Raw genomic sequence first — 8,822 nt, 5'->3', positions numbered from 1 at the left:
AGAGTTGTGTGCACACTTGCAGAGAACTGCTAGAACCTAATGAGATGCCCTGCAGGGCTGTTCCGAAGTAGCCCTTGGGGTAGCCTTATTAGGTAGCACACGTCTGTGAGCTGTTTCACCTTCCAGCTTCAATTCACTCTGCCAGGAAGGTGGGGTCAGACACCCACCCCCATACAAAGCTGCATTTATTAAGAAAGACTTCCCTCTCCCTCCCTTATAGGAAGAGACGGAATTGAAAGTTGCAAAAGTGGAAAACTCTGTATATTTTGAGATCTCCAGGCTGATCATAATTAGAAAAAAATGTCTCTTGGAGAGAAATGGTGACTCATAGTTTGTGTTCCCTGGAGCGTTGCTATGGAAAAGGAATCCTGTGCCAGCCGTCATGCAGATATTAATCCCCAATTTGAAAGGAAGATAAATAGCCAAACTTTACTTTAGCCCCAAACCAAACTTAAGTTTGTATCAACAGTGGAATGTATCTTGTGAGGCAGGGCAACTCAACTGCAGAGTAGAAACAGAATGGATTAAATTAATGTTGTGGAAAGTACACAGTGCTTTTCAAGGAAAGCTGGTTTCTTTATCTGAAATGGGGGCACCTCAGACTGGGGTGATGGGAAAGCAAGGGGAGTGAGCTGGTTCAGAATTAGATTGAGTTTCAGTTTGTCCCTTTCAGCAATGACAAAGTTTTTCCAGTGTAATAAACTTTTACCATGTTTTTATGACAGAACCAATTAGGAAATGGCATTTATAATCCAGGAACAGAAATCATAGTACAGGTACCATCAAGGGACATCTAGACCAGGCATGGGCAAACTTCAGCCCTCCAGGTATTTTGATCCAAAAAGTTTTACCACCCTACAAGTCAACCAAGCATGGAAGAAGGTGTCTTTCTGCGTTTTGCATCTCCAGCATTCTCCGCACTGGTTTTTATCAATGTGAGCCATTAATTTAGGAGTTATATAACTTCTATAAAACATTTTATACATATTTTCTCTAATGGAACCAACTATTGAAAATTGAAATCCTTTTTTCCGTAAGTATTCCTGATTTTCCAGATCTATATTTTCCCCTAAATCTCTGGACCAGGAAATCATTACAGTTTTTATTCGATTATCTTCCAGATAATATACTAGAATGCATTTGTATTTGTAGAATGTATCCTTGTTGTATTTCTATCCAGTTTGACAGCCATTTATCCTTACTTTTGCTTTTTGTTTAACTCATTGCAGTGGCACAATGTGTTAAACCCTTGTGCTGATGAACTACTGACCTGAAGGTAGGCAGTTCAAATCCTTGAGATGGGGTGAGCTCCTGGTGTTAGCCCTGGCTCCTGCCAACCTAGCAGTTTGAAAACATGCAAATATGAGTAGATCAATAGGTACTACTTCGGCAGGAAAAGGCAAAGAGACTCCAAGCAGTCATGATGGCCACATGATCAGGAGGTGTCTACAGATGCAGGCTTCTCGGCTTGGAAATGGAGAAAGAGCACCCCCCCCCCCCCTGAGTCGGAGTTGAGCACCGCCTCCTGAGCCGGTAATGAAAGGAGAAGCCTTTGTTTTTGTCTCTGTGTTTGTGTTCATTGTATGTCATTGTAACAAGGTATCGAATGTTTGCCTGTGTCTGCTTATATATACTATAATCCACTCTGGGTCCCTTTGGGGAGAAGGGCAGAATATATATAAAGTGTTGTTGTTGTTGTTGTTGTTGTTGTTGTTGTTTAATCAACTAGTTTTCACTTCCCCTGGCAGTGCCTGAGTTCAAATCCTGGGCAAGATTGCTGTTAGTTAGACCAAAGCCTATGTAGTCTACCATCTTGTTTCCCCCTCAGTGAAGCCATCCCAATATCTTCAGAATGCCAATAAATGGGATAAGAAGGCAAGAGTTTGATTTCTACACCTGATGTGATATAAGAAGTGTGATTTTTCTTAACAGCTTTCCTCACATTTTCAGACAAGAGAATTTGGAAGTGGCAAGGCATCAAACAATACAGGTAGTACAATCTGGCGTTGTTTTAAAGGGACAATGAGATGAGAAAGTTGGTTTTCAACTACAGCACCTTCCCATTTCATTCAGGTGACAGGTCCTAAATGTGGTTGGTGACTTCCATAAACCCAAAGTTGCTCATGTATTTGGGGGGAAAAAAGGCACACAAGCAAGCAACTGGTCTCTTTCCTCTTTTGTAATCCAGTTACCATAAGGGAAAGCCCTAGGGATGAGACTTTAGCTTGAGAGGCTGCCAGTGATGGGACAGAATAAAGCTTGCGTTTCCGCAGCAGCAATGTCTGTGCTTTGCTGACAAAATGAAAGCTTTTTATTCTGTTGGTGAACCAAGAACAACGGATTAGAGGAGCATAGCACAACAGTGATTGTCCGGCATGCTCCCCCAGATCCAGGATACAGACCACTTGTGCTAACTATGCATGACTTTATAGAGCCTCAATCAAAAGAAAAACTATGTCATTGATAGAAAGTTAGGCAGTGTTGCCGGAAGGTTTACTAGTCAGATAAAGTCCTTTTTAAAAAATATGATTTGCTTTTTATGTATGTTTTCCTTATACTTATATGTCTTCCCCTATAAACCATCAAGGACTTTAAGATCTTCTGGAGAGGCCTTGCTCTTAGTCCCACCATTTTAGCAGGCGCGTTTGGTGGGGATGAGAGACTGGGTCTTCTATGTGGTGGCCTCCCGGCTATGGAACTCTCTCCCTGGTGAGATTAGAGCTGCCTCCTCTCTTGTCCTTCAGGAAGCAGCTTTGGAGTCAGGTATTTGCAGATTGACGGATGATTCGTTTTGGACTGAGGTGGATGTTGTTTTAAATGTGTTGAATTGTTTTATATTTATTTTAGAACGTATTTATTGTATGTTGTTTTATGACATTATTTATTGTATAGCATTGATTTTTTCTCTTAGCCGTTCTGAGTCCCTCCACCGAGGTAGAGAAGAACGGGATTAAAAAAATTATAAATAACTAAATAATACTGTACCCACACTAGATATTTGTACATCACTTGTTGGATCTCTACTCTACAAGATACTAGGGTAAAGGTAATGCCTATCTGGTCATAATTTCTTTAGTAATAAAATGAAATAACGACATGGTACTGTGCAAAATAGTCTCCACCAGTGGCAATGCATTTGCACCATCTTTGATCAACTTGGAAAACCCTTTCAGTATTCCCTGGTCCGGTGGCTGATAGCATCTTCTACTTTGTTTGCATTGTTGTAGCATCATCCTCAAAGGCTTCATGCAACCAAACAAGAGAAAGTATGACAGTACCAGATTGGGGCTGACAACAGTTCAGAACATGCACATTGTCTCTCCCCTTTCAAGTCAGTTGTAATTTGAGGAGGAACCAACTTGGCATGTTTTCCTGTATCCAAGGTTGTGAATAACCTTTGGATAGCATTGGGACTTCAGTCAGGTTCCTTAATAAACTCTTGGACAGCCATATTCTGACCTGCAGAAATCATGTCATCAACTTAATTTTGGTTTTCATTGGTGACTGCTCTGAAATGCCTTAGAATCATGGAATCATAGAGTTGGAAGAGACCTCATGGGGCATTCAGTCCAACCCTCTGCCAAGAAGCAGGAAAATTGCATTCAAAGCACACCCAACTATGTGGTTTGTCTTCAGCATGGTTTTGCTTTTCATGAGCTTTTTCAATCCATTTTGTACTTTATTTTAATCAATATTGTCATTTTACCATACACACTTATGTGTCTTCTGTGGACGTTGGCATCAGTACATCCTTCTTTGGTCAAGATGTTGACTGCTCTTTGTTTCTGCTTCATATCCATGGTATGCAACACCCAGAAATCCAGAAATTATGTCAGTCACACAATAAAAATGATTGTATCTGGTCGTGTAATGGCATCACATTTGGATCAACTGTTTCAGAGAAAATAATATAAAGGTATTACTTTCAGTACAACCACATATTTGTTTAACTTCTTGAACTTTTGTGGTTTTGCTGTCAATTGAACAAAAATGGGGGAGGGGGGAATGTATTTAAAATTCATGATTACTTCCTAGCTTCTTGTGCCCAGTTCTGAAATGTGGCAGTTTTCCTACTCAGGTCTACCTCCATGATATACAGGCTCCAAGTTGCAAACATCTGACTTACAAATGACTCATAGTTAAGAACAGGGCTGAGACAACAGGAAAAAGAGAGAAATCTACCCCTCAGAAGGGAAATACACTCTCGGAAGAGTTATTATGGGTAAAACCTGCCTTCACTGAAGTTTTCTCACCAATCCTTGAATGTGGAATGGTTTCCACAACAAGCCATTTTTTTTCAAAATCCAATTATCACAGGGCAGAAAGTGAAATGAAATCTTCAGAACAGCGACACAGACAAACAAAAATCACAGGGGTGTTAAACCATTGTGTTTGTGTGGGTGTAACTCTCTTCCTCCCTCCCTCCCTCCCTCCCTCTTAGGCGATCCCTTGTTGACCGAGTATGATGGCCTACCAAGTATAGTGTCTTGGCAATGAATATGTAGATGCCCATGTAGCCCTTTTCTTTATTTGCATATTCTTCCACAGTGAGGGCATCAGTTTCTAGGCGATCCTGGTCAGGATTGGCTATCTATCTATCTATCTATCTATCTTTATAAAACTATGTTGTCGTTTATTCGTTCAGTCGCTTCTGACTCTCTGTAAAATAAAATGCAGTGTCACCTTAAACTGGGAAGCACTGTTGCTGTGCTGTGTATATCCAAGCTGCTATATACCCACAAGCACAACAATTTGTTGTTTATTCGTTCAGTTGCTTCCAACTCTTTGTGACCTCATGGACCAGCCCACACCAGAGCTCCCTGTTAACCATAGCCACCCCCAGCTCCTTCAGAGTCAAGCCAGTTACTTCAAGGATACCATCCATCCGTCCATCTTGCCCTTGGTCGGCCCCTCTTCCTTTTTCCTTCCATTTTCCCCAGCATCATTGTCTTCTCTAAGCTTTCCTGTCTTCTCATGTTGTGGCCATATAAAACTCTCTCTCTCTCTCTCTCTATATATATATATATATACACACACACACACACACACACACACACACACACACAGCTGGAGTTACACTTAAAATATACCTGTTGTTGCTTAGCAAGAATTGTCCCAAAACCATGGCTGAAAATTTCATGCTATTTAGCCAATACTTCTCCCCCCTCACTCTCAAAATATTATCAACTTTAAATAACAAATGGACATTTAAAGATGTTGTAGCACTCAAACCACTGCATGCACTTGGCTAAAATTTGGCAGGCTTCTTCTTTACATAATGAGCTGCAATTTCTGTGAAGTTTATCCAGTTCTGTCAAACAGCAAGGCAGGTTTAGCCATTTGTTGATTTCCAGTGATAAACCGTGGGAAGTGCAAAGCTTTGGATTTGCTAGATAAGAACTTATTTTTATTAGGCAGCAGTTGAGTTCAATGTTTTATGTATTTGTGTATATAGGGTCGGAGAGCAGTTTACCTTTTTCTGAAACTTTGGCACACCTGAATAATTTTTAAATAGCGTATATATGAAAGCAAATGTATGTATGTGAGAGAGCATATGCTAAGAAAAGAAGCAGGATTGTCATCCATTTGTTAAAATAATCCTTTTTTCTTAAAATATAGAAATAAAAATCCACTTAGGTGTCAATTCAATTTTTGGGCTTCTAGCCTTTGAGACCAATGGTTCCCTTCCATGCTTGAATTCCACTTTGTTGTTTTCAACTTTAAATATGGAAAGCACTGACAGCAGTTTGTTAAACTGCATTGTGGTGAGGTTTCCCCCCCCCCTCTTGAAACCTGAGATGTGTTTTTCATTCAACTGTCTATGAAAAGCCTGATCAAATAGGTCTGTTGCCTGCCATTTCCCCCATAGTCAAATTGTTTGACTTCAAGCTTGCAGGAGCATAAACAAACATGGTCATAGCTGAGAGAGAAACGCAGACATGATGTTCAATTCCCTGGCAAGTGTTAAAGGGTTGCTAGAAGCTGACAGCTATCCCATGAAGGTTAAACATACATGCTTTGTCCTGTCAGTAAAATTAAGCCTTTTAAAGACTATGTGGCACTCAGTATGACGCAAGAGTATCTGTGTGAATAAACAGAATGTCCACTTCAATACATTTCTATGTGTAGAGCTCTTTAAAGTACATATTAAAAGGCTAGTTCAACGCATGAAAAAATGTAGGTGGACCTATAGCATACACTGGAACTGGCAAGGTATTTGTTGAGTGTTGGAAGTGCTGCTCTAGTATCTTGTATTTTTTCCCTTTTTCTTTAATTTGACCAAATGAAATAGAGACAAATGGGACTTAACTGCAAAGGTTGCAACCTACCTGACAGTTTGCGAATAGGAGTAACTGAGTGCATCATGAAGCCTCCTGATTGATTTCCTTTCTTTCAAGGCACTCCAGGTGGTATAAATTTAGTTCTCCTTTCTCATTTTCTCATTTTATCCACATAAGAACTATATAAGGTAAATCAGACTCAAGGTGCATCTACACCAGTGGTTCTCAACCTGTGGGTCCCCAGATGTTTTGGCCTTCAACTCCCAGAAATCCTAGCTGGTAAACTTGCTGAGATTTCTGGGAGCTGTAGGCCAAAACACCTGGGGACCCACAGGTTGAAAACCACTGATCTACACTGTAAAATTTATGTGGTGCGATACTACTTTAATTACCATGGTTCAATACTTTGGAATCCTGGTAATGGTAGTTTGACAAGGTTTTTAGCTTTCTTTGCCAAAACATTCTGTTGCCTCACCAAACTACAACTCCCATGATCCCATAGTGTTGAGCAATAGCAGTTAAAGTGGTGTTAAACTGCATAAATTCTACATAAGTGTAAAATACATCTTGAGATTCATCCAAAGTGACCATGCGATTTTCATACCTGAGCAGGAATTTGAATCTGGGACTTAGATAGGGATGGAAACAATACTTATTCATAACTATCTTGGGTACCTGGTGATGTCTGGGTTATTTGAAAAAGACATTGTTTGTTTTTGGATGTTATGAATGGACCCATTAGAAATTGGTGTAGATCCATGGCCAGAGGCTTGCAGTAGTCTCTGGGTGTGCCTGAAGGTACTACAAATCCCACCATACCGGGCCCATTCTACCCCAAACCTCACCAGGATGTAAAGTGGGTTATGGGGGTCTGTGTGCCAAGTTTGGTCCATATCCATGGTGGTTTTTGCAGTAGTGTCTGGATGTGGATGAAGATATTGCAAATCCCATTGTCTGTGTTCCACCCTCCTCCTAACCTCACTGGGATGGAAAGTGAGTCATGGGGTGGGGGAGTCATCTGTATCCCAAGTTTGATCCAGACCAGTCATTCATGGGGGTTGCAGTGGTTTGTGGAAGCAGGTGAAGGGACTCCAAACCCCATTGTCCATGGTCTATCCTCCCCCAAACTGCACCAGGATGCAAAGTGGGACATGGAGTATCTGTGTGCCAAGTGTGGTCCAGGTCCGTGGGGGTAGCAGTGCCCTGTGAAAGTGGAAGTCAAATCAGGTAAAGGTGCTGCAAATCTCAGTGGGCAAAGGTACTGCCTCTGTGGCAAATCAGGGCAGCAGTGGAGCAATCCTGGCACCTCAACTGGCAGCTGATACTTCCCCATCACATGGAAGGAAGCATCACCACATGGCATAATCCTGCAGTAGCCCCATTGTTCCTAATGGAACATAGGATATTTGAATTGGGAGTTTTTCAGCACCACAGCAGGGAACAAGAGAGCACCCTCATCCCTGGCCATTAATTATCATCGTGTTAACCACAAAGACAGTAATTCACATGTGAAAGCACAGCAATCTACAGACTATATTTAGGCCTCCATCTTGCAAGCATGGCAGCTAGGTCTAAGTTCCTGCCAGGTGTTTTCACTGTTGACTCGTGGGTCTGAGGCAGCTCCCTTGCTCTTCCTTCTTTCCCAATGAGAGTAGAATTCCAAAACATAGCCACCAGTATCTAATGGTTCTTGTAGCCAGAGCAATAAGAGTGGCTGTAGTAGTGGATGCATGCCAACTTAGTGCTTTCTTAATATGTAAAGACAGCTTGGGGACTTCCAGCACAAATCCATTCTTCCAGCCACTGACCAGTGCCATTGTCTCTTCTACACTGGGAGTAATTATGTTTCAGGAGGTAGTACAGGATAACTCTTCATGTAACATCATTCAAAGTATACATAGGGGCACAACTGAAATTTAGGACATTATTCAATATTATGCAGCATTCTGACAATGTGGGGGTAGTGCCTACTTACTAACATTATAGTACAGACCCCCTCCTCTTCTGTACTAAGGTTCTTTGTCGATTCCACTCCAGAAAGTTTCTCTCCCACAAATAATTTGCTCCATTGTTGTCTCACCCCGTGTTTTTAGCCATGTTTTTAGCCTTGGTATGTTAGTCTGTACAGGCGGCCCGCCCACTGTTCTATTTTATGTTATGAATTATTTTATTGTATTTTTGTTTACTGTGTTCATATATTTTATTTTTTATGTAATTTATCATGTTGTTGTTTGTATTTTGATTTTATCTAATGTATTGCATTGTTGGGCTTGGTCTCATGTAAGCCACCCCGAGTCCCCATTAGGGAGATGGTGGCGGGGTACAAATAAAGATGATGATGATGATGATTATTATTATTATGGGAGATATTGCTGTTTCTGATGTTGCATGACTGCGATGCTTGGCAGTGTGAAACTACATGTCAAGCTGGATGGTGTAACAACTGTGAAGTGCTGGGTTATGCGACATCATGTGATGGGGAGGAGCCCCCGGTGGTGCAGTGGGTTAAACCCCTGTGCTGGCAGGATTGAAGACCGACAG

This window comes from Anolis sagrei, chromosome 1, assembly GCF_037176765.1.
Source record: "Anolis sagrei isolate rAnoSag1 chromosome 1, rAnoSag1.mat, whole genome shotgun sequence".
Lineage (NCBI taxonomy): Eukaryota > Metazoa > Chordata > Lepidosauria > Squamata > Dactyloidae > Anolis > Anolis sagrei.
Note: the sequence above shows the minus strand (reverse complement) of the source record.